We start from the raw sequence: 27,533 nt of genomic DNA, 5'->3' as shown, positions 1-27,533 counted from the left end.
GCGTGTGGACCAGGGGCGTTCCCCGCGCATGCGTCCACCCTCCGCCGTCCTAAGACGCGGAAGTGTAGCTACTGTGACTGCGCTCTCGTAGTTGGTACTTGGGTTTCCCAAGACTTAAAGGTAAAAATTGGCCGTCCTCCCCTTGGCAGATTTAAAACTAACAGTATACTCTTCCGGCCCCGAGCCCCCGATAATGCCACTTTATTTTGCGAAGGGGAAGAGTGTGCACTCTGTGCCTTCGCCCTCAGCGGAGAGGCCGTCTCGTCCTCGCCCTGCCAGTCATCCCCGACTCGCAGCGCTGGGAGGCGGCCTAACTGGGTGATAGACTCACGTCTGTTTTAAATGAACTCAGTCTCATTTATTTTCATCTCGGACCCCTTGTTCACTGGAAGGAAACTGTGACTGGGAAGGAATTCTGGTTTTGTTCGTTTTGATTTTGGTTTGTGTTGTTTTGGGTTTGTTATGGTTTTGTTTGTTTTCCCAGCGGCTGTCATTCCCGCCCCGGCCCCGCCTCTTAACTCATTGGTTACTCGGTAGGCTGTCAGACCGGCCTGATCGGACCCGGGAGTGTGGGCCGGGTGCAGAAGGTCACCACCTTGGGAAAGCCTCCAGTGCCTAGCAGTAGGCAGAGCTGGGAAAATAAGACCCCTCCCCCACAGGGCAAGCTTTCCTCCCCTACCGTAACACTTTGTGCTGGTCATGGGGTAGACCCCCTTTTAGAGAAGGAACGAGGGGCCAAAGAGTGAGTGGCCCCATGCAGCTCCCATGTGGGCCCTTGCAGAACCGCTTCCATAAACCTTTACCTGGAAGGATCGCATCTAGGCCTCAGTTATGTTTCAGCTCCAGGCCTGGAAAAGCAGGGAAACCGGACACGTGACACCAGCTCAGAACCAAAGACCCCAGTGTCAGGGGAGACCAGGACCCTGAAAGGACATACTGGCCCTAGAACCCTGCTGAAGATTCTATTGGATTCTCCCCTCGGACCTCCCCTAAAGCCTTCACCCTTCAAAGCCTTTAGATTGGGGAAGCAGCTGCTCGCCCTTTGAGAGCACACCTGTGCCTTTCCCGTCGCCCTCTTTCTCTCCTCCCGGAGCCTTACCTTTACCCTCCTCTCTCCTAAGCTCCAAGGGCCTCGTCTTTTGCCTCTTTAAGTTGTTTTCTGATCCCGTCTCTTCGACAGCTTACTTCTACCTCTGTGACTTTCTAAATAAACTTTCTGTTACTGTTTGAGTCTTGGTTCTGAATTCTTTTTTTTTTTTTTTTTTAAGATTTTATTTATTGATTTTTAGAAAGAGGAGCAAGAGAGACAAAGGGGGTATGGGAGGAGCAGGTTTCAAACCAGGAACCTCAGCTTTCCAAGGCCCAATCCACTGCGCCACAGCACAGGTCAAGTGGCTCTGGATTCTTCTGTAGCCAGAACTCCAGTACTGAGGTTGCTGAACACAGGTCCAGTCTGACGCCACTGGTTTAATGCCTGGTGCCGTTTCCACCACCACCTGTTAGTTAGCAGGAGTGTGATACCCTGGCTTAAATCTCAGCGCTACAAATTCACTGCTGTGACTTGAGCTACTGTTCCCACCATCTCAGGCTAGAAAATGGCAACAATACAGAGCTGTTTTGCAGGTTAAATGAAATACAGGGAATAACTGTCAAACTGTTTTCCAAAGTGATTGTATCATTTTAAATTCCTACTAGCAGTGTTTAAGAGTTTCCACCGAACCACACCTTTGCTAACACTTGAATGGTTATTCTTTTAATTTTAACCATTTTAATAGATGAGTAGTGGTTTGTTATGGTTTTATTTTGCATTTCCCTAACTGATGTTGACCATATTTTAAGTGCTTATTTCTCATTCTGTAGCATCTTTGATGAAGTATGTTCAAAATTTTGCCCATTTTTTAGATTAGCTATTATCAACAAGACAGGTAATAGCAAATGTTGGAGAGGCTGTGGAGAAAAAGGAACCCTCATTCACTGTTGGTGGGACTGTAAAGTAGTACAACCATTATGGAGGAAAGTATGGTGGTTCCTCAAAAAACTGCAAATAGAACTACCTTATGACCCAGCAATCCCTCTACTGGGTATATACCCCAAAACCTCAGAAACATTGATACGTGAAGACACATGTAGCCCCATGTTCATTGCAGCACTGTTCACAGTGGCCAAGACATGGAAACAACCAAAAAGCCCTTCAATAGAAGACTGGATAAAGAAGATGTGGCACCTATACACTATGGAATACTACTCAGCCATAAGAAATGATGACATCAGATCATTTACAGCAAAATGGTGGGATCTTGATAACATTATAAGGAGTGAAATAAGCAAATCAGAAAAAAACAAGAACTACATGATTCCATACATTGGTGGAACATAAAAATGAGACTAAGAGACATGGACAAGAGTGTGGTGGTTACCAAGGGTGGGGGGGAGGGAGGACATGGGAGGGAGTGAGGGAGAGAGTTAGGGGGAGGGGGAGGGGCACAGAGAACTAGATAGAGGGTGACGGAGGACAATCTGACTTTGGGCGAGGGGTTTGCAACATAATTTGATGACAAAATAACCTAGACATGTTTTCTTTGAATATATGTACCCTGATTTATTAATGTCATCCCATTACCATTAATAAAAATTTATTAAAAAAAAATTTTGCCCATTTTTATTGTACTTTTGTTTTCTTTATTCTGGATAACAAGTATGAATTCTATATACAAGAATGGATTCTGGATCTAGGCATTGATTCTGGATAGGAATTTGATGTGCAAGAATTTTCTCCCAGTTTGTGGCTGTCTTTTCGTTCTCTTAATTGCCTTTCAAAGAGAATTCCTACTTTTGATGGAATCAAATTAAGCAATATTACTTAAAACCTAGTGGGGAAGACAGTTACGCAAATAATCACAACATAATGTGATAAGTGCTGTATAAGGATTTGTACAGGAGGTATAGAGAAATGGCAGTTGATTCCAGACTTAGTGATTAGGAAAGACTTTCTGGACTAGGAGACACTTGAGGAGCTGGCCAAGTAAGGCTAGAAATGGAGTTGCAGGCAAGAAAAGAACACGTGCACAGGCTTTGTGTAGTGAAAGAATATGGTGTATTTATCTATAAACATCTGTATGACTGAAGCTGATTCTACATACAAGAACAAAATAGGAAATGAAATTAGGCTGAAAACTGAGGAAGAAAATTAGTCATGAAGGATCCTGTTCATTAAGTGAAGAAATTATGACTTAATGCTAATCATTAGGGTAACATATGCATTTTAAAAAGGTCATTCTGGAAGTGTTGCTGAAAATGAATGGGGAATAGGTGGGAGGGATTCTGGAGACTGAGAGACCAGATAAGAAATATGAGAAAGTTCCCGCACTGAAGCAATGGTTCCTGGGGGACAGAAGGTGAATAGGTAAGAATAATTAGAAAAGAGAATTGGCAGGATTTGGTTATTAGCATTATAAATATTTCCTGAGGGATGGTGGAAGTAGTTAAATATGAAATTTAGAGAAAGCAGTTTTTAAGCTTGAACAACATCAGTGATGTAGCTGAGGAGTAGGGCTGCATAATTTGAAATGTTGTCATTTGTTTTATATATTTTATTCCCTAATGAACTGGTGGAGTGGGATCAGTGAGATAGCTGGTAGATCAAAGTGATCATTAGATTAGTAATAACCATGTGTAGTCAAAGAATAGATGATGCTCACTATATTAAAAATATGTCCCAATACATTTTGCAAATTGAAAATTATTCAGGATTTAAGTAATATGTTCTCCTAGTATTTGTATCTTAATTAGTATCTCCTGGATTTGTGTTTTAATGTAATGTATGAAAATAACCAGAACAGCAATCTCAGGTGAGACTATAAATCTAGTGAGTGACTTGGGAGACAGTGGGACTATTCAAGTTGAAGTTCTAGTCATTGGAAGGACAGGGAAATCACAGATTTTTTTTTTTCTTCAGAGGCCATAACTATGGCTAAAGTTAGAGAATTATAGGCAAGTTTTATGTGTTTGGCTGGGCAGTTTGTCAAATCTAAATGGTGAGCCATGCTGGGCAGTAATATTTTCAGATTCCAGGGTTAGACAACATAGTTAGTATTAAAGAAATAAAAGGTTTCAGGAAGAGGTCACTCGTAAAACAGCATGAGAAACCCTGAACAGGCCCTGGCTGGTTGGCTCAGTGGTAGAGCATCGGCCCAGGGTGTGGATGTCCAAGGTTCGATTAGGGAACACAGGAGAAGTGCCCATCTGCTTCTCCACTCCTCCCCCCTCTTGCTTCTTTCTCTCTCTCTCTCTCTCTTGCCTTCTTGCAGCCATGGCTCGATTGGAGTGAGTTGGCCCCAGGTGCTGAGGATTGCTCCCTGGCCTCCACCTCAGGTGTTAAGAAGAGCTCGGTTGCTGAGCAATGCCCCAGATGGGCAAAGCATCAGCCCCAGATGGGGCTTGCCAGGTAAATCCTGATTGGGGCACATGTGGGAATCTGTCTCTTTGCACCCATCCTCTCACAGAATAAAAGAAATAAAAAGCCTTAGGCAGCCTGACCAGGTGGTGGCACAGTGGATAGAGTGTCAGACTGGGATGCAGAGGACCCAGGTTCGAGACCCTGAGGTCACCAGCTTGAGCATGGGCTCATCTGGCTTGAGCAAGGGCTCACCAGCTTGGACCCAAGGTCGCTGGCTCGAGCAAGGGGTTACTCGGTCTGCTGAAGGCCCACAGTTAAGGCACATATGAGAAAGCAATCAATGAACAACAAAGGTGTCACAATGAAAAACTGATGATTGATGCTTCTCATCTCTCTCTGTTCTTGTCTGTCTGTTCCTATCTATCCTTCTCTCTGACTCTATCTCTGTCCCTGTATCAAACAAACAAACAAACAAACAAACAAAGCCTTAAGCAAACAGGCAATGTAATGCAAGTTAAGGATCTAGACAAAATGTTTGAGCACTACACCTATGGTAGGTGCTAATCTAAGAATAGAGTTTAATAATAAGCCAAGGGCCTTTAAGGTATGTTCTACTTAATGTGTTTCTATCAAAGGTCAAAAATGTTTTCAAAGTACAGGGAGAGCCAACTGTGCTTAGAGAAAAGGGAAAGCATGACCAGATGAGAGACCTGAGGAATAAGAAACAAGGCCAGATGGAAGAGTCACAAGGGTATCAAATAGCTTTTTACTGCACGAACGAAAGGGAGAATAAAGGTAAGTGGATAGGAGAGAAAAGAAGGAGTATTTTCAGTCTTTTACTAAAAGTTTATCACTGCTACTGAATAGAGAAGAAGTAGGTCCAGAAACCCTGGAGAAGGTATTTGGAAAGGATTATAAAATAAAAATAAAGTATTTAATCAGGATTTATAAAGTTACAATTGTCAATGTACTTGTACTTCAGTTCACAGTAAGCACAAGCCAGAGTAGACTTTTAAAACTCATTTAAAAAACTTATCAGAGAGCTGAGAACACAAACTTAAATCCAAAGGTAAGGAGAGCTTCCTATGAGAGAGGAGAATGACAGTTCCTTTCATTTCCTGCAGAACTTTATGGTACATCAAGTAACTTTTACTACATGAATGCACCATAAAGGTCAATGGGAGACCAGCCAAATGTTTAATGGCTGTGTGTGGGCCGAAATGATAGATTACAGGCTCCTGGAGCTCCAGTCAAAGAGTGAGTGTTCTGCACCCACACTCTAACTCTGTCTCAAAGACTTTAAGTGCTCAAAAGTGTATGTGAGAGGCAGGATTGCTGGAAGCAATCCCTTTGAGGACTCCAGGCCTTGGTCAGTTCCTGCAGCAGCCATCTGACAGCTGGGGGCAGGGGAACAGGATGGAGAGAATTCTGCCGAGGCACAGAAAGCCAGGTGAGACTGACAAACAAACCCCAATATCTATCAGCAGGGTAAACCTAATGTGTAATTCGTATGAAATACTATTCAGCAATAAACAGGAAAAAACCACTGATGAAAGCAACATGGATGAATCGCAAGAACATTTTGAACAAAAGAATCTAAAGCAAAAAAATATAGGCCCTGGCCAGTTGGCTCAGTGGTAGAGCATCGGCCCAGCGTGTGGAAGTCCTGAGTTCAATTCCTGGCCAGGGCACACAGGAGAAGCACCCATCTGCTTCTCCACCCCTCCCCCTCTCCTTCTTCTCTGTCTCTCTCTTCCCCTCCCGCAGCCAAGGCTCCATTGGAGCAAAGTTGGCCCGGGCGCTGAGGATGGCTCCATGGCCTCCGCCTCAGGTGCTGAAATGGTGCAGTTGCAATGAAGCAATGCCCCAGATGGGCAGAGCATCGCCCCCTAGTGTGCTTACTAGGTGGATCTGGGTCGGGCTCATGTGGGAGTCTGTCTCTCTGCCTCCCTGCTTCTCACTTCAGAAATATAAAAAAAAATGTATATAATTACAGTGTGATTGTATTTACACGAATTTCAAGAAAATGCAAAACTAATATATAGTTACAGAAATTGGAAAGTGGTTGCCTCAGGTAGAGGTAGAAATGGACAAGAAAAGTGACATAAAGGAACACTCTGAGGTTGTATAAATGTTCTTTTTCTTTTTTAAGTATATAAATGTTTTTTATCATGTTTTTGGCAATAGTTAAAAGCTTTCATGCAACTGCCCATTGAACTCATTAAACTAAACACTTATGATCTTTTTATTATATATAAATTATACTTCAATTAAAAACATTATCTAGCCCTGGCTGGTTGGCTCCGTGTTAGAGCATCAACCCTGCGTGTAGCTGTCTCAGGTTCGATTCCTGGTCAGAGCACATAGTGGAAGTGAACCCTCCCCTTGCCCATTCTCTCTTTCTCTCTTCTCCCACAGCCATGGCTTGATTTGAGGACATTGGCCCCAGGTGCTGAAGATGGCTCCATGGAGCCAATGCCTAAGGTGCTAAATATAGCTCAGTTGTAAGCATGGCTCCAAATGGGCAGAGCACTGGCCCCAGATGGGGTTGCCAGGTGGATCCTGGTCAGGGCACATGCGGGAGTTTGTCTATCTTCCCTTCTGTCACTTAAAAAAAAGAAAACTAAAACAAATATTTATACTTAAAGAAAAAGTATTAGATAAACTTTTCATAATGTCATCCTCTGTACTGAGGTTCCTGGTTGGCTTGACTTTTCATTAGTTACTGACACTCAGTACTTCATATTTTCCCCCCTGCAACAATAGGTCATAAATTCAGTTTGTTTGGGGCCATATTTGATGATGATATCCTATCATTCCCATTGGTATTCAGAGTGGGGCTCTAAATTCCTTTTATAGAGAAGCTTTGCTTTTGTCTGAGTCCTGTAGCCCAGTCTCTGCTTCATTTTCTTATCTCTGTTGCCCGAACTGTTTTCCTGGATTTTGAACCTCTTGCCACTTCTGCCCTTCAGCACCTGCATGGACTCTAACGCCTCCTCTGTGCCTGTGTCTCTTTCTCTTTCATTGCACTATCTCTGAATGCTGCTCCATGAAATAGGGGAACGTGTTGGGTTTGAAAAAAATGTTAACATTTTGTACTATGAATTTGACAGAAGTTACTTTCATGAAAAGTAAAATAATGAGGGTGAATAATAAATAGGAGTTGACACTTTGACTCTATTTGAATAGATGCATTTTCTCTTGTCCACCTGGCCCAATCTGATCATAAATAATTTGGATGAAACTTTTAAATTTAATACAAAATCATTGTATACTATATATCCTAACTTAAATTCTCTTTCATATTTACTGTTAGTGGCTTTCTGATTTGTTTTTAGTATCTTATTTGACAGAGACTGAGAAAGAAAACAAGCATATGTGATATCCAGAATTTTGAAACAGACTATAGATATTGACTCCTATAAACCAAGAGTTGACAGTGGCTTTAAAGAGCTGATTGAAAACAATGATAGCACCATGCCATTTGCACGTCATTCTAGAGAAGGAGTTAGAGAATGTTGTCAGGTGCTAGAAAGAAGTAATGAGAGTTGTATCCTGCAGAGCTGATAATTCCATACAAGCGAGCCCTTTTATTCATCTGGTCACATCTGTTGTACCTTTTGGCCCCTCAGTGTCTGACCCTGGGCATACGGGCTTGCGCGCTTGCTAGGATGGATCTTTATCAGGACACTGATGCCCTCAAATGGAATCGAAGTGCGAACACTCCGCCAGGACACTACAGTCCTTGCTCTTCTGTGTCTCCTGTCTTGTTCTTCCTGCCGCTGTGGTTTCACGCCTGCTCAGCTTTGTGCTTGGGATGTGCTCATCACCTTCCAGTCTCAGTTTTATATGTTTTAGCGCTTAATCATTATTTCGCTGCTAGTGGTAAATACACAGTATATCATCAATGTTTTACTTTTATTATTTCTGTGTTAAAGGTTAATGATCTACATGGAAGTGCTTCCCCTCCCCCATTGCTTGTCGATGTACTTGTACTTTTTCTTAATATATATAGTCATTCCTGTGACATTGGCCAACCTATTTTCACTGAAATATTTTGGAAAGCTCATAGAACACCTGGCAGCGATACTTTGAGTCACCAATACAAAAGTAAACAACACAGGGATCATTTGAATAGGCTTTGGCACGAGCTAGGTAAAGGAATTGAAAGGCAATCATGCTTGAATCTAGTACCTGGTGATGAATGGAAAATTACAGAGCCTCACTTCTAACCTTGACATTCCTAAGAGGTTTTAGTTTTACAAGAAATCGGGCATGCATGATAAGTAGAACACCCAAACACAAATAAGCCTTGTTAAAAACAATCATCTGTGAGAAGGTTCTACATATTTTGTTTTTTCCTACTCATGGCACTAGAACTTGGCTGTAGTCATTACTTAGAGGTCATTTTGCAGATGTGCCTGGGAGAATTGTTCTATCAGGATTTTAAGAAGACATTGTGTTTAGAATCATTGAATGCACTATGGAATAAGAACTATACAAATTGTACTGGCAATCAACTGGGGACATATGCAACAGACAGTGGGTTTAAATAATGCTTTTTCACTAAGAAATTGCTATGAAATTTACCCTGGGTATGTAAGGACACCAATTTTTAAAAATTAAATCTGGGTTCATTTCTTGTGATATCCAAATATGCTGAGTTGTATTGTGTTTCGATGCTGTATTCATTGGGTTATTGTGGAGACATACCCTAAGGTGACCCCTTGTGAAATCCCTTCCCCTGGAGTATAGGCTGAACTTGTGACTTCCTCCTGACAAACAGACTATCACAGGAGTATAGAATGTCACTCCCATGATTGTTTTGTTATATAAGATTGACTAAGCCTGGAAAGGCGAAGTCATTGCTGTGAACTGCCTGGGCATAAGGACCACCTGGCAGGTAACTGAAGATGGCCTTTAGCTCGTAAAAGCTTTCTCTTTCCACCAGCTAGTAAGAAAGACCGATACTGTAATTTGTCCATTATATGTGGAATCTAAGAAAGTCAAGTACAGAAATAGAGGGTAGAGTGGTGTTTTCCAGAAGCTGGGGTTGGGGGTGGGATGGAGTGGGAAGGGATGAGTAGACATTGGTCAAGGGTACAAACTTCCAGCTAGAAAATGAATATGTTCATGGGATCTAGTGTACAGCATATTAGCTATAATGAACACAACTGTATTATGCAGAAACTAAATTGTGATAGTAACTCATACAAAGCAAGAAATTGCGGAGTCATTTTCTCAATCTAATTTACTAGGTGATTCTGCCCCTTAGAGCAGCAGTTTTCAACTTTTTTCATTTCATGGCAAACAAACTAATTACTAAAATCACTAAAAATCATATTTCTTGCTGATCTGACAAAATATTAGTATAATGTTTATTGTTTTACAAAAAAATATTAGGAATTATTTTTCCTTTTTTGCTCCAGTGTGATTTAAAAATAAAATCAGGTGCCTATATTTGTATATAAGGATTTCTGGTACTAAGAATTAACCAATAAGATACAACTTCATTATGTGATATGACCAATAAAATACAACTCTATTATATGACCTATGTATTTATGGTTCAAGACAGGGCATTCACACTGGATGGCTATTGCTGATTGTTGTAGTCTTCTTCTTTATTTTATTTTATTTTTGGTGACACAGAGAGAGGGGGGGGCAAACAGACAGGAAGGGAGAGAGATGAGAAGCAGCATCAATTCTTTGTTGTAGCACCTTAGTAGTTCATTGATTGCTTTCTCACATGTGCCTTGACCGGGGGGGTGGGGCACGGTTTACAGCAGACTGAGTGACACCTTGCTCAAACCAATGACCTTGGGTCCAAGCTGGTGAGCTGTGCTTAAACCAGATGAGCCTGCACTCAAGCTGGCAACCATCTTGGTCTCGAACCTGGGTCCTCTGTGTCCCAGTCCAGTGCTCTATCCATTGTGCCACTGCCTGGTCAGGCTGTTGTCACTTTTTTATTGGACAAACTAAGAGAAAAGACCTCAGTGTCCCTGACTAAATAGTCAGGTATTGCACATTTTAAAATCCTTGAAGCAAGCCAATTGAAGATTACTGCCTTGGAGGGATGCCCAAAGTTCAGTTCTCAAATAGAAAATGTGGTCATTGATATTTGCTTTGAATAATGTCTTATACCCTACACAGAGGGATTTAGATACTGTAAAGTTGATTTTCCTTTTTTTTAGTGAAAGAAAGAGACAGGCAGGGACAGGCAGACAGGAAGGGAGAGAAATAAGAATTATTAACTCATTATTGCGGCACTTCAGTTGTTCATTGATTGCTTTCTCATGTGCACCTTGATCAGGGGGCTCCAGGAGAGCAAGTGACCCCTTGCTCAAGCCAGCAACTTTGGGCTTCAAGCCAGTGACCGTGGGTCATGTCCATGATCCCACACTCAATCCAGCGACCCCATGCTCAAGCCAGCAACCTCAGGGTTTTGAACCTGGGTCCTCAGCATCCACTGCAGCACCACTGGCTTTAAAGGTTTTTTTAAAATTCTTTTTGAGTTTATTGGGGTGACATTGGTTAATGAAATTCTGTATCATCTGTATATTGTGTTGTGTGTTCTCCACCCCAATCAAGTCTCCTCCTATCACCATTTATCTACCCTTTACCTCCTACCTCCTCTCACCCCCCTTCCGCTCTGGCAATCACTATACTGTTGTCTGTGTGAGTTATTTTTTCTTTGTTAAATTCCTTAACATTTTTCGCCTAGTCTCCCAAGCCCCTCCCCCTAACAGTTGGGAGTCTGTTTTCTATCTCTATGAGTCTGTTTCTGTTTTATTTATTTTGTCCATTAGATTCCACATATAAGTGAAATCATTTGGTATTTGATTTTCTCTGACTGGCTTATTTCAGTTAGCATAACACTCTCCAGGTCCATCCATGCTGTCACAAAAGGTAAGCTTTCTTTCCTTTTAATGGCCAAGTAGTATTCCATTGTATAAATGTACCACTGCTTTTTTATCCACTCATCTATTGATGGGCACTTGGGCTGCTTCCAAATCTTAGCTATTGAAAATAACACTGCAATGAACATAGGGGTGCATGAATTTTTCAAATTAGTGTTTCAGGTTTCTTTAGATAAATTCCCAGAAGTGGAATTTCTGGGTCATAAGGCAGTTGGATTTTAATTTTTTGAGGTAACTCCATTCTGTTTTCCACAGTGGCTGCACTAATCTGGATTCCCACCAGCAGTTCCCAAGGGTTCCCTTTTCTCCACATTCTCACCAGCACTTGTTGTTTGTTGATTTATTGATAATAGCCATTCTGACAGTGTAAGATGATATCTCATTGTGGCTTTATTTTGCATTTCTCTGATGATTAATGACATTGAGCATCTTTTCATATATTTATTGACTATCTGTATGTCTTCCTTGGAAAAGTGTTTATTTCCATACTTTGCCCATTTTACATTGGATTGTTTTTTCAGTGTTGAATTTTATAAGTTCTTAATAAATTTTGGATATTAACCCCTTATCAGATGTATCATTAGTGAATATGTTCTCCCATTCAGTGGGTTGTCTTTTCATTTTGTTGATGGTTTTCTTTGCTGTGCAAACTTTTTAGTTTGCTGTGGTCCCATTTGTTCATTTTTCTTTTGTTTCCTTTGCCAGAAGAGATATATCAGAAAAAATAATGCTACACGAAATATCCAAGAATTTACTGCCTATGTTTTCTTATAGGATTTTTCTGGTTTTGGGTTTTACATTTAAGTCTTTAATCTATTTTGAGTTTATTTGCAAATGCATTGTTGATTTCTGTAAATTAAAGTCTCATAATACTTTATATAAATTTTTCAACATGAAAGAGCCATTTGGATATTATGTTTGTGTGTATGTATGTGTGTGTGATATTTCTAACTTGTTTTAAAAATAATTTGAAAATAACACAATTAAAGAATATTGTAAGCCAGCATACTCCTTTACATTTTCTTTCTGTCTTATTTCCACTGCTCATTTTTCTTGTTCATATCATTGGATTGAATCATAAAATTATAATTTTTGCACTTTATTTTATTTGGCTAAATTAATATTAGAGAAAGTATAGTAGAAATGGATAAATGTTTATGATACCCAAAGTATTTGTCTTTCAAGATCCAATTAAAATATCTGGGTTTTTTTTAAAAAAAGAAAAGATAAATTGGGATTGCTAGACAAACAGATTTTAGTTTTATCAGTATGCATTTTATTCTTAGCACCATTAAGTTTCTAAGATCAGTTCATCTGAAGTTAATCATGTTGTAGACATTATTTTCTGTAAAATAACACTTCTTACAAAGAAGGCGTAATGTTTTTACCTGAAAGCACAAAAAGCATATTTCTTCTCATTGCTTCTCAGCCTTTTGGCTGAAATCAAGTGTAGTAAAATGTATATTTCTTTTTGATCAATTATTTTGTCTTTATAGTTTAATGAAGCACCAGTTATTCAAATTATTGAATTATGAATTCTTAGTAACTTTTTATTATTGTACATGTGACCTGCCTTGATAGAATGATTTTATAATGTCCTCTTTTTGTTTTATAAACAGTCAAGCTGTAAAATTGATAGCCTTTTAAATAAATATTTGTTTTAATGTATATGCTGTACTTATATTCTATGTTAATATAAATAATGCATAACTAAATACCTCACTCTTTTTTTATGTTTTGTTTTAACTGGATGGGCTGTTACATAGTTATGGTGCTAACAAACTGGAGCCAGTGTTAAAACTGCTACCTAAAGTTCATATCTTGTACTCTAATCAGACTGGGATTAGGATAAATATTTTTAAATATTAAAAATACTTTAGCCCTTGCCCTGGCCAGTTGGCTCAGTGGTGGAGCATCAGCCTGGCATGTGGATATCCTGGGTTCAAATCCTGATCAGGGCACACAGGAGAAGCACCCATCTGCTTCTCCACCCCTCCCCCTCTAGCCTCTTTCTTTCTCTCTCTCTCTCTCTCTCTCTTTCTCTCTCTATGTTCCCCTCCTGCAGCCATGGCTCGACTGGAGCAAGTTGGCTCCAGGCACTGAGAATGGTTTCATGGCCTTCGCCTCAGGCAGTAAGAAGAGCTTGATTGCTGAACAACAGAGCAATGTCCCAGATGGGAAGAATGTCACTCTCTAGTGAGTTTGCTGGGTGGATCCCAGTCAGGGTACATGTAGGAGTCTGTCTCTCTGCCTCCCTTCCTCTCACTGAATAAAAACAAAACAAAACACATTAACTATTTTTTAAAAACACTGTAGCTATCGGTAGATGTATAAAACCATGTGAGAATTGGTGGCAGATATTTAATTATCAAGACAGGTAAGAGAAAGCAATGCATTTAGAATGAAAGGAAGCGAGGATTTTTAGCTTTTAAGACAAAATTGTTTGGAGTTAGGCTGGACAACACTAGGAAGTCTGTCTGTAGTGTTCCTTTATAGTATATTTTGAAAATTGCAATATGGAAATAAAACAAACATAGCAATTTTAGCTAACTAAATTTCTTAGGCTTTAGAGATGATGGCTAAATTGTGTTTTGGTGGAATCAATGAAAAAGAAGATATAAAATGATGACACTAGTTTAATTTTTATCTTGTAGACTAAAGATCTGTGGCAATTTTATTCTGTCCAGAAAATTTTTCTTCCATTTTTCTTTGCTTTTTTTTCCCTTTCCTCCCTCAATCTTTTTCTTTCTTCTTTTTTTCTTCTTTTCTTCCTTCTCCTTTTCAGGGGAGTTAACACAAAGTGGGGAAATGTGTTAAGTAGTAAAGGTGGGAAATGCTCTTAATACCACAAAGACTTTTAATAACCAAATGACAGTATTAAAAGTAGGGAAATATTTTTAAATTTCTTCACCTATGTGTTATGGAGGTCTTTTTTTTTCTCAGTAATGCTGTTCGGGAGATGACAGGGACCCATCTTATTCATTTGAAGTGTTACTCTGTCTATCACTCTCACTGCGATGCTCCTTATCCAATTTCACAGGTGACCATTTCTAGTTTGTAAACCATTGCTTATCAATTAAAAGAAATCATCCAGAACTAACACTTTGGCTAGTGTAATTAATATTTATGTAGTTTAATCCCTATCTGATGAAGTGATCTGCATCAAAGAATGGAGTAGTTACTCTAAATCATATGCTTGATGTACTAATAATCAACTTTTACTATTATTGAAGTAATCTAGAAGAAAGGGAAGAAAATGTTCTTTCACGTATAAGTCATCATTCATCATGTTGCAAATATACTGTTTCACTAAATAAGGGATTCTAAATTTTTTACATTCCTATGCAAGGTCAACTCTGTATATAAAATAAGGAACAATTAAGAATAACTAAACAATGACAAAAATATTAAAGATTAGTCTTTGTTTAGTTTCTAATATGTAAAATATTCCAACTTTTACTTCACATGCACCAGTAATATATCCCAATTTATTATATTGTAGTAAAAAATATATACTAAATCTTGCTTAGAAATCTATTTTTAAATCCTGTATCTAACTCTCAATATTGGATATGCCATTACTTTAATTTAATGGTTCTCAACTGGGGATGATTCTTCTGCTTCTGGGGACATTTGACAATGTCTAGAGACCTTTTTGTTTGTCAAGACTTAGAGTATGCTACTGGCATCATGTAAGAAGAGGCCAGAGAAGTTATTAAACATCATACAGAAAAAACAGCCCCTTATAACAAGAACTTATCCCGCCCAAACTATCAGTAGCACTCACATTAGGAAACCTTAATTTAAACACATCCATACTGAGGACTTCCTTTGTGCTTGCTATTATGCTTAGGAACACTCAGTGGATACAAAATATGCCAGGTAATCGGTACACTCAACAAACCTGAAATCTCAGAGAAGAATTGAGTTGAAAGTCCAAATAATGAAGATAGTAATGATAGCAATTTGAATAATAACATCACGAAAAGTCAAAAAGCAATAAAGGCTCAGTGGAGCCCAACTTACCTTTGCTTAGGAAAGAAGTAGTTCTATAAAAACCACAGCAGTTATGTATTTTTCCCTCACTTTCTCAAAGTACATAATTCTTGTACATGGTTACAAAATATAAGGTGTACACAAGTTCTCACTGAAACATAAATTTCCCTCTCTTCCTTGTCATTTGACTGCTACTTCCTTTTCCTAAAGGCTTTCTTGTGGATTCTATCTGAGGTATCTTATTCATTTAAAATACATAGATATCATATTGTATCGCTGCACTATAAATTAAGTCAGAACCCAATTGATAAACAATTAGATTGTTTCAATCTCTTGTGATTGCTCACGGTGCTGAAATGAATGTATTCATTTTTGCACAGCAGAGTGTGTATCCGAGGAATAACCAGAAGTGGAATTTTGGTTTCAGAATTAATGTGAAATTTTTATTTTGAAAAACATTTCCTAAATTGTCATTTTGGTAAGCAGCTTCCCAGTTGACCCTCCAATTCTCCTTTCTCCCAAAATAGATGCTCCTGTGTAGCCTCCTTCCACACTGAACGGTGCTGCGGACCTCGGGACCGACAGCACACTGAGAGAACGGCAGGTAACGGCACAGTGTAGGTCATAAACGACGGCACCGCTCTCGCCTTGCTTTCTTTTAGATGTGTGGCTGCAGGGGAACCGGCTGTTAGGTTGTGAGGACACTCAGCAGCCCGGGGAGAGGCTTCTGCGCAGAGTAACTGAGGATTCCCGGCATCCGCCCTCAACGCGTGGTTAGCGAGTTGTGTGAACCGCTGTTGAGAGTGGATCACTGAGCCCTACTCCAGCTTTAACAGGACTGCAGCCCTGGCTAACACACTGGTTCCAGCCTCAATGAGGGGCCCTGAGCCGGAAATGCCCAGCAGGAGCTGCCTCTACATTTCTGACCCAGAGAATCTGTGAAGATAATGGTTGTTTGGAGTAATGCGTTACACAGCTATAATTAGGACTTCAAGTGCATTCTCTCTCTTCATGGTACAGAAGTCAATAAACAGAAGTTGGGTCCCCCTTACCAATAATTTTTATTGAAGTACAACATCAGGAAAACATTGAAAATAAATATGCAGATCAGTGAATTGTCAAAAATAAATACCTGAGTAACATCCAGGAAAAAAAAGCAAAGTTTAAAAATGACTTATAGCTATGACTTTCCCCCCATTCATTCTTCTATCAAATGAGACACAGGAATGCTCTCACCACCTGCCCACTACCCAGTGTTCCTATCGAAAACAAATCATTCTTGGTTTTGTATCTCAGAGACACTTGGAGAATGTATTCTACCAGCAGTACCAGGGATGTACAGCTGGGGGCGTCCTTTCTTCACATTTTCCTGGGTTCTGTCTGACCTGGGCTACTTTTGGTGGTCCTTCAGTCTGTTCCGTTATTTTGCTGACAGTGAGTTTCACATCTCTGTTCTCTTCTAACATCTTTTGCGGGCGACTGTGACTTTGAGAGTAGGATAGGCCAACACTGGAATTATTTATTTAAATAATAACCTTTATCAAAACTTAGAAGTGTCATTTAAACTTTTAAAAACTGCCATTCCTAAGTATTGTATGTAATTTGGCCTTGAGCATGGGTTAGGATTTTGAGAATGGAGAGGGACAGTGAAAGGAGTGTGCTCAGGCCTCAAAGACCTCTTCTTCTTCTGTCACTCGGGGGAAGTCAGCATGCTTCCACCACCTTAAGGGTTTTCATTCCCATAGCATTGTTTGATTTATAAAATTTAAAGTTTCGCTATATATCCTGCAAAACAGTCATTTATCAGATATGTATTTTTCTACCAGTGTCATTTGTCATATATATATATATGTATTTGTACTAGTATCCTTTTTCTATTCCTGGATCCAGGCCAGACCACTACAATGCATTTCGGCCTCATGTCTCTTAGTTGCTTGTGGTTTATGGTATTTTCTTCATATTCTTGTTTTTCAAGATCTTAAGGCTTTTGAAGATTCCTGGTTAAACATAGCATAACTGTATTTAACTGATGTTTTCTCATGACTATATTGAGGTTCTGGGTCTTGGGGAAGAATATCACATAGATGAAATTCCCTTCCCATGGCATGTTACCTGAGACACAGGATACCAACTTGCATTATCACACGTGAGCGTAACCTTGATCACTTGTTTTAGATTACATCTGCCAGGTTTCTCTGCTGTAAAGTCACTATTTTCCCTTTGCATATTCTGTTTCTTACAAGGGAGTCATTAAGTCCAGCCCACACTAAAAAAATAAGGGAATTGAGCTTAATTTTCTGAAGGGAGGACTACCAAATATTCTGTGTATGTGTTAAAATGACCATGATAATTAATACATATTTGAGGGGAATACTTTGAAGCTATGCAACTATCCTGTTTCTCCTTAAGTTTTGTCCACTTATTTTACCATCTGCTGTGAATCTTGTCTCCAGCAATTATTACTATTCTGTCTGAATAATGGCGAGTTTCTATCTCTCACATTTCTTCTGTATTTAATTTTTGGAATTCTTTTGTAAGGAAAATTTGCCCTTTCTCTTCTATTTTTAAATTTAATTCTAAGGGTTGGAAAATGTTTTCTGAAAAGGTCTAGATAGTAAATATTTTAGGCTCTAAAGGCTGGCTTTGGGAGCAAAAATCAAAAGTATCTATTACTCTGCTAACCTGCTTAAGACCATGTTTCAAACTTTGTAACCTTTAACAATTCTGGCATCAGTTGATCTACTGTTAATTGTGTGTAGATAAAAGAACATTGCATCATAAGAGATCTTTTTAAATACTGAGACATTTGGACATTATTTTCTGGATACATTTTAATGAATGGAAGATATCATGTACTCTTGTGTTTAAAGACTTGACAATTAGGAGATACTTTTTTGATATCGGAAATGCAATTTCTTAAAGCTTCAGCCAATTCAGTGGTTGGTTTCTGTATTTTACAAATGACAAAACTGAGGCTTGGAGGACTAAATAAATTGTGTGAAGTCATATGTAGAGCTAGGACCAGAACCTAGACTCGAATACTAGTGAGTTTTTCTTCCATTACCCTTTGCTGCCACATACAGGAAAAAATGAATATATCAGATTTTTAAAAATGTAGCGTTAAACTATTCTTTTAAAAGTTTTGCAACTAAAATTATTTTAAATTGCCCATTACATATAATATTAGAAAAAGAAATCCTGGCTTATTTGGTCTTTATGACTGCTCACTGTTGTGAAGGGTGGCAAGCAATAAAATAAGTTCACAGAAATAAAACAAGTGCTCTGGCAACCATTTATTTGGCAATTGTCAGGAAAGATGAATTAGCCGGTACAAATTCCCCAGAGGTGGCCATGATGTGTAAGACTAATAAAACGATACCTGATGATTCCCTCGGAGAGCGAAAGAATAACCTCAAAGAAGAATCAGAATGAACAAGAAATGAGACCCATCTTTCACAGCACCGTGAAGGTTAGGAAGATAAAGCTACAGTACTCCAAAAGCCATGAAACTACTTCTAAAGGCAATAATCGATTTAGTGGGGAACATTAGAAAACTACAAGTCAAAAACAACATCAACGAGAGTGGTAAGCCCTGGAGGTCACAACCATCAGAATAGTGCCTGCTAAATCCTCATTCTCTCCCTCTGCTCCTCAGCTAAGATTGATTTTAGGCTGAATCTGAGTCTGAAACAACTGCTACCTGAGGAGAAAGCATTTTACTTACTAAGAATGACCTTTCCTTCACTTTTTTACAGAAAAGGAAAGGAGGAGGGAGGAAGGAAGAAAATAAGGGAGCGAGTGAGGGAGAAAGGAAGAGGGAAAAAAGAAGAAAATAATGTCTATTGTCTGTTTACTTCCTTGATTATTTTCTTTACTTGATTGATTGGTAAAAAATTGGTAAAAAGAAATAGATTAGTTGAGCATTCTCATATTTCTCACAATAGTATAATTGTGTAATATATCACAAGTAATGATTGTCCTGACTATTTCAAGTCTATTCTGAAGAGCATGTATTGCTTTCTGCTCTTATAATCTGCACCAACTCTCTTTTCACATTCAGTTGTCACTTGGAAATTTTCAATCCTCATTATTTATTAAGCTAGCATTTTGTAATATGCTGTGAATACTAAGGAGAAAGATAGTTTCAGTATTCCAGTAAAACTCTAATGCCTATTTGAGTAGTTTCCTTTTTCATCTAAGATATCATTTCTTGCATGAGACAGAACAGCTCTGTACATTGGCTAGAGAAGTGTAGTAAATCTAGATGGTTAATTTTCTAGTTTTATAAAATGAATATATGTTTTCTTTGATAATCACAATAATATGAAACATTTTTTAAAATTAAAGACATAAAAATAGGAACTTGGATGATTAAAAATGAAAATCTGTGAATATATTTTTCTTTAATTTTACTTATATGTTAATTTATGTCAAATAATTAATACAATATGCCTTTTTGAAGGCTTGATTGATTCACACATTTCTCACTCCTCCTCACCCCCAAATTCTGTTACCCAGAGAGAAGCTCTTTCAACTCATTTAATGGTTTATTCTAGTGTTTAATCCATATTTTAAAATTACATGCATACTGATATTTCCTAATTATCAATTACAGATACCTGTTGAATTCCTTGAATGATGTTTTATTTCTTCTCTTTGGCTCCTCTCCCAACACACACCCTTTCCCCATTCTAATAGTTCCAACACACATTCACAATTGTTGATTCAACCAATATTTAGCATTTGCAGTATTTATGAATACCAAATATCAATCAAAAGGCTATTATAGAGGTTCTAGCCACATAAACCATTGGTTTATCTTCTGGAAAAGAAATGTGTTTTGATTGCCTCACTTTGGTAGCTTCTGGTTTCTTCCTGAGGTAATTTTGAAATTTATTTTTTCCAGTCCCCCCCAAAAAGAACATTCCATAGAGGAGTAGTATGCAGAAAAGAGTTACCAAAGACCTGGTGGGGGTGGGGAGGCTTTAAAGGGCTCGCCATCGACTACATGCCACACAACATTCTCATTTCTCTAAGAATCGCCTCGAGGAATCAGTGTCCATGTCTTTCTTTTTTTTTAATCAGTTGCCTGAGAGTGAAGATGTCTCTACTTGCCTTCCTAACAATTTATGTAATGTCGTTAATTCTTCCATCTTTTGCTTTGCCTCAGTCTTTTCTTACTCTATGTATTTTAGCCCTCCTCCGGCTTCACTCCGTTACATACTCAGAGACAAACTCTGACATCATACCGGTAGTTATGTCTATGGAATAGCTTCATGTCAGTCAGGATAGGCTCGATTATTCCCTGGTAATGAATAGCCCCTAAATATCAAATGCTTAATCATAAAAAAAAAATGTTCTTAGTACATGCTCAATGCAAGTTAGTAGGAAGGGTACGCACCAGGTTGATTTATGCTTCCATGATTACAGCAACAGCAGAAAATGTGACACATGGCATTTCCACTCACATTTGATTGGAAAAAGCAAGGCACATGTGCACACCTAACTTCAACAGAGGCAAGGAGGTATAGTACTTATCCTATTGTGTGCCAGGAAAGACAACTGGAATATTTTTAAATAGCTCTAATGACAGTGCCCATTATAATGAGCATAGGGATTCTCTATGTGCCAAACAAAGGAGACTCTTAAAAATAATTATATATATATTTTTTTAATTATCTCTAAAAATAACTTTTTTTTTCTGTTACATATATTTTGATAGCTTCCTGGATAAAGGGGGGTGCAATTAACCAGACTCACTTCTGATGGACTCACCCATCGGATCACACGTCTATCTAATAGAGGAAAATGGAATTTCCCTTATCTTGAAGTGTCTTCAGAAAACACCCTTCTATGAGTTTACTTTTAAATTCATTAATCATTAAGTTAACACAATATTATTAAAGCTATTTAAATTTCTGAAAGGTGGCATCCCAACTTCTGAGAAATGAAACTAAATCTAAAACAAAATCTTAATTATTACATGCATATCTGGTTTGTTACTATACTACATTTAAGTTTTAATTATTAAAAATTTAAAATAGTAATTAGGTTGAGAACATTATAAACACTGACTATAAATTGCTTTGGAGAGTAAAAATGCTAGTCAGCAGACTAAATACCAAGCAATATATGTTTATTTTAGGATTTTGAAGAAAAATATTAGTATAATGATAAGCTAGGCCTTTATTCACAGCATAATATAAATATATTTCTCACTGCGAAGTAACTATCATTTCAGCATTTCAGGCCCAGTAACCTAACAGACACTACCCATTTATTTCTTGCAAGCCTCTGACAAGTCGTCTATAGGAACAAATGTCTCTCGTTGCTCAACTAGTTGGGTGACTTAGAGGTGAAAGGTTGTGGATTCTGTTATCAATCATCAGCCACCCATTTCTCCATCAGCAAAGCACTGGCTCAGACAAGAAAAGGAGAGAATTATTTGATTGCATTTATTGACACATTATCCAACTCTGTTAGCAAGTATCATCCTGTATAAATTACGAACATCATAAAAAGCAGCTTTCTTTTATTTAACGTACAGAACATATGTGAGGAAAATGTGCAAAATACAATGTTCTGCAAATTGCTATGGATTGTTAGTGAGAAAATTCATTTGCGGTGCGTAGGCATTTCTTCTTGTCTGTAACTGTCAAACAATGGCAGTAAGATGGATTGAGTTTCCCCTGCAGATCTCCGTGAACACAGTCTCTGGCCTCTGTCTCATACCATTACAGACCTGACTTTACACTCATTCTTAACATACTTGAGAACTAAGTTATTTTACTTTTCTACTACTCTGTTTTATTTTTATTTCTTTGCAATAAATACACAATAGAGAATATAAAGTGATTGTTGAGATGTAGCTGGCAGAGAAGTCAAGAGCTGCCCTTTGGGATATTCATTACTTCATGAAGGTAATTCATCAAAACAGAATACAAAAGATGAAGACAGAATTTAGCCTCGTGATTAGTTAGCATTAAATACTCAGTAAAAGTTTGAAATATACTCTTGCGCTTTTCTCTGAGATAACTCAGACTTCTAAAAGCACTGAGGCAGAATATCTTTTCTGGAAGGATTCCAAAAATGGTTTCAACTGGAATTTCATACCAAATTGATTAACTTCTTACTTTGGGCCATCAGTGTTCTAGAATATAGAAATGAATGAAACCAACAAGTTACTTAGCATTACATACTTTATTTTCTCCTGAGAAGACAGAATATATATGTATAAACAAATGATAATAAGGAAAGTTTTAATAAGTACTATGAGAAGTGAAACCTAAGGCAAGATAAGTGAAATGGGAGTCCTGCAGTTTTCTACTTTTTTTTTTTTTTTTTTCATTTTTCTGAAGCTGGAAACAGGGAGAGACAGTCAGACTCCCGCATGCGCCCGACCGGGATCCACCCGGCACGCCCACCATGGGGTGATGCTCTGCCCACCAGGGGGCGATGCTCTGCCCATCCTGGGCGTCGCCATGTTGCGACCAGAGCCACTCTAGCGCCTGAGGCAGAGGCCACAGAGCCATCCCCAGCGCCCGGGCCATCTTTGCTCCAATGGAGCCTTGGCTGCGGGAGGGGAAGAGAGAGACAGAGAGGAAAGCGTGGCGGAGGGGTGGAGAAGCAAATGGGCGCTTCTCCTATGTGCCCTGGCCGGGAATCGAACCCGGGTCCTCCGCACACTAGGCCGACGCTCTACCGCTGAGCCAACCGGCCAGGGCCCAGTTTTCTACTTTTGATGGGTCATTTTCTTTTTCTTCTTTTTTTCTTTTTTTCCATTTTTCCGAAGCTGGAATCGAGGAGGCAGTCAGACAGACTCCCGCGGGTCATTTTGAATAAAAAAAGGAAGTTGGGAAACTGTTTGAGGGAAAATTATTTCCAACAGAAAAAAACAACAAATTCAGGGTCCATAGTAGAGAATTTGCTTGGAGTGTTCAAGAATTCTCGAGTATCCATGGGGCTCAAAGAGAATGAACGAGGGAAGGAGGCAGGATAGAAGATGAGGGTTATTCATGGGTCAGATTGGAGCCCCAAGTCAGTTAAAATGCTTTAGATTTTGTTCTAGGTGTCATGGGATATTTGGAAGGCTTGAGAGCAGGGAACTGAAAAGTGATTTACTGGTTAAATGGTATCTCAGGTCGTTGTCAGAGTATCGACTCCAGAGGGTCAACAATGAAAGCAAAGAGGCTATTACAGTATTTCAGGGAAGAACTCATGGTATATGGGACCAAATGACTATAAGAAGTATTCTTATTTTGGATTTTTGAGTTTGAGTGGAACAAAGCCATCAGGATGTTTTAACTGAGCAGCCAGATAAATGGTAGGACTATTAAAAAACTTATAGAACACTAAAAGATATATGGGTTTGAATGGCAGGAGGACCAATACTCTATTTTGGATAGGATTAATTTATGAGAAGATGTGTATTAGATTAATGTATTTGTTTTCTATGCTGTGTAACAAATTACCGTAAGGTTAGTGACTTAAAACAACCTAGTTTTACTACCTCCCAGTGTCTTTGGGGTTACATTCTGGGGTTCTCATCTGGTAGCTTGATTGGGGAAGGATCTACATCTAAACTCACTCAGGTTGTATATAGACTTCTTTTCCTAGCAGATTTAGGATTATGGAAACCTCTTTCTTTAAAATCAGCAAGGAGACCTAGACTAGAGCAAGTCAGCTAGCAAACTGGAGTCATATACAATGTAACATAATCACAAGAGTGACACCCAATTAACTTTGTCATATTCAAGTCTCATGTCCTATCTAACTTCAAGAAGAGGGAATTCTACAAGGCATGAGAGCCAGGATGTGAGGATGATGAGGGACCATCTAAAAGTCTGCAGACACACAAGTAAATAAACTGAGCAGGCAACTGAATATACCCCATCAGGAACACCGGGGGTGGGGAGGAGATAGAAATTTTAGAGTCATCAAGGTATTGCTATCTTAAAACCTTGGGTCTGGATGAAAATATAATCAATAAACATGAAAATGGTAGATACTTTGTTCCAATGGACATATACAGAAAAAAATCTTAGCTAGATTTTAAAAACGATTTTACTTATTGATTTGAGGGAGAGGATACAGGGAAAGAAAGGCAGAGAGGCAGGGAAGGGGAGTGGGAAGCATCAACTCATGGTAGTTGCTTCTTGTATGTGCCTTGACCAGGCAGGCCTTGGGCTTCAACCCAGTGACCTCAACATTCCAGGTCAACTCTTTATCCACTGCACCACCACAGGTCAGGTACCTTAAGTTATAACTTAAAAAAAAAATAAAAGATTGCAAAAAATAATTCTAGGGTCAGTTTTGCTATTTAATGGTTCAGTTCTTATCTGGCTTAATATGGCTACCACTTTTTACTAATTATTAGCTGTTATCAGATGCATAGAATGTGCCAAACAAATACTGTGCTAAGAGCTTTGTAAAGGTCATCTCACTTTATCCCTCTCTTATAATACATTAATGAGACAGGTAATACTATTATTATTTTTTAATATAAGAAAACTGATGCTCAGTATCACACTGCTACTAAAAGATACAGCCTGTTTGACTCTATAAACTAGACACTGCATCTTTTATAGGGCCTCCCTTTGTGGCCAACTTGCTTTGATTTTTTTTTTTATTCCAAGTGTCCCTGTTGATAATTGATTGATATTCTTTATGCCTGTATGGGTTTTCCATTCTTCTTCTTTTTTTTAATTTTGTTTTACAATTTTTAAATTTACAGAAAAGGTGAAAAGAATAGTACAATTCAATCTTTCTTGATTTGTTTTCTCTTGCCTCAATCCAGATCATATCAGTGTACTTCCCCCTTCCCTTGGGACCTCTCAACATATGTCTTTGCAGGCCATGATTGTTTTAACATCGTTTAATAGATGATCTTTTACAAACTTCAGTCTTTTCACTGAAGACTAAAAGATATGTGGAATTAAAAAGTCAATTAAATTAGTGCACAGGATGGAAACTGAGAAGAATCTATTAGTTTGAACCTAGAGAAAGAGGAAGTCCAAGAGGGAAAACAGGACGTATTTTTGAGTAGGAGAAAAAGAAGTCAACATAGTCATCATTTTTATAATTATTATAGCATCGATTCTATGAATTATATATAAGAATAATCTAGGAATTATGGCTTGAAGAATGAAGCCATAACTTACATTTACTTTCTCTAATATTTAGAAAGGATGGTACAAAATGTGTTCCTCATTATAATGGAATGCTTTACAGTAGAACTCTTAGTTGATTCTTTTTGTTATATTTGTACTCTGCTTAAGATGAATAATTATAACTAATACATATTATACAATGCATGTATTTACTGTGACTCAAAGTGTATGTAGGATGTGGTTTATATCTCTTTCACTCTAAGGGTTATTATCCCTGACCCACTGTTAGCATAAAGATGTGTTTCTAGTGCATATTCAAATCAAGTATATGCAGAAAATCATATTTCTTACTGAAAAACAGATCAAGGTGAATTATTCTAATTTTTTAAAAACTTGAAATTTACATTAGCTTTTTCTATGGAAAACCTTAATCCAATTTTCAGCACAAGTAAAACACACATTTTGCAGAATATAAGAGAACACAGTAAAATCTACTGGTGGAAAAAAGCTGACATGCCTGTGGTGACACACTTTGAGATTTAGTAATGTTGTTATAGAGATATGACAGCCTTTACTGCAACAAAGCGCAAGCTGGATGACTTAAAGGATAAGCAATGTCTTGTCTCATAGTTCTGGAGGCCAAAGTCTGATGGCGAAGTCTAGGGAAGGAAATCTCCCTGCCTTTGCCTGAGGCTCAACTCCTGTAGTCTCAGGCATTCGTTGGCTTATAGTAGATGCATCACTCCAGCCATCATATCACGTTCATCACGTGACATCCTCCCTGTGTGTCTTTGCATCATCTTCCCTCTATTTGTATCTGTCCCTATGTCCAAGTTTTCCCTTTTTAAAGGATGCCAGTCTAATGACCTCATTTAAACTTGATTACCTCATAAAGACCTTATTTCTAAAAAGACCTTATTTCTAAATCAGCTTACATTGAGAGGACTGAGGGGATGCTTGTATTTCAACATATCTTTTTGAGGGATACACAATTCGACTCATAGCATGTATGAAAAGTCACATATTTAAAAATCATATTTTAAAACTTTTTTGCTGAAATATTGAACTATGACTCCATAATTGAAATTGATCTCATGTTTACTACTTCACGCAGACTAACCAAATTGTTCTTTGACTCATTTTTAATTAAACTTGTTCAGATCCCTATACATTATTGAACTACATTTATTTTTTTTATTTCTTTTAGATGATTCAACATTACAGAACATAGATTCAAAAAGAAATTAATGGCATAATCACAACAATAATATAATAGGGAAGAAACGCTATAAGCAGGAAGCAACAGATATTTATTATAAAACTTAACCCTAACATTAAAATTAAGATACATAGTTATGTGCAATATTACACATTAATTTATATTTAAATATATGTTAAATAAATACCTGTGGTTAGGATAGTGTACATGTGATTTTTAGCTGTAGGCACGAGTTCAAAAAGGTAATTCCCAGCCTCTAAGTCTGTTTATGGCCTTTATACATAGTACTGTTTAGAAATAAATTATTGAGGTTTATAACTGTGAAACCATTAGAAATTCAGTGACTTACTATAATGCACACATTTCCTCTGTATAGCGAAATTCTCTCTTTGTACATCCTGCCTTGATTAGAGGTATTCATAATATTGATTCCATCAATAATCATGAAGACACAAGAACTCAATACCCTTGTTAAGATACTCTGCTGCTGCTGCTGGTACTATTACTACTACTAGCTAACACATAAATAGCAGTTTTATTTCTCATTGAATTGTCATAACAACACTATGAGGTAGATACTGTTATTACCTGAAAAAAACAGGTGAGGAAAAGGAGGCACAGAAAGGTTAAGTGACTTGTCCAAGATCACACAGCAAAGTTATCAGATCTGGGATTAGAAACCAGCTAATCTGACTCAAGAGGTTATCTATTACTATTATGAAAGAGCATTTACAAATAACCCATATGAAATTATAATACATCATGCTCTTTTCTCATTTTCTCTAATAATAATAATTTTCAATCTAACATGATTGCTGTGACAAAAGAAGTAGCGGTGGAGGCCTTATTTAAAAAAATTCTCTGGGGGGAGGGAGGTAGGGGGAGGTGGCAAA

General features: G+C 38.2%; 1 long non-coding RNA gene across 4 annotated transcripts; it reads left to right on the top strand.

The window, feature by feature from the left end:
• The first annotated feature begins 2 nt into the window (after positions 1–2).
• LOC136310155 (uncharacterized) lies at positions 3–27,533 on the top strand. 4 transcript variants are annotated; one of them, XR_010726519.1, is made up of 4 exons: positions 3–120; positions 4,308–4,444; positions 6,815–6,880; positions 15,975–27,533. It is a non-coding gene; the product is annotated as an uncharacterized lncRNA (long non-coding RNA). The 4 variants fall into 4 exon arrangements; XR_010726517.1 differs by having other exon boundaries at positions 15,840–27,533; XR_010726520.1 differs by lacking the exon at positions 6,815–6,880.

The sequence above is a fragment of the Saccopteryx bilineata genome, chromosome 7 (assembly GCF_036850765.1).
Source record: "Saccopteryx bilineata isolate mSacBil1 chromosome 7, mSacBil1_pri_phased_curated, whole genome shotgun sequence".
NCBI lineage: Eukaryota > Metazoa > Chordata > Mammalia > Chiroptera > Emballonuridae > Saccopteryx > Saccopteryx bilineata.
The sequence above is the reverse complement of the archived record's forward strand: the minus strand, read 5'-3'. Positions and strand labels throughout refer to the sequence as shown.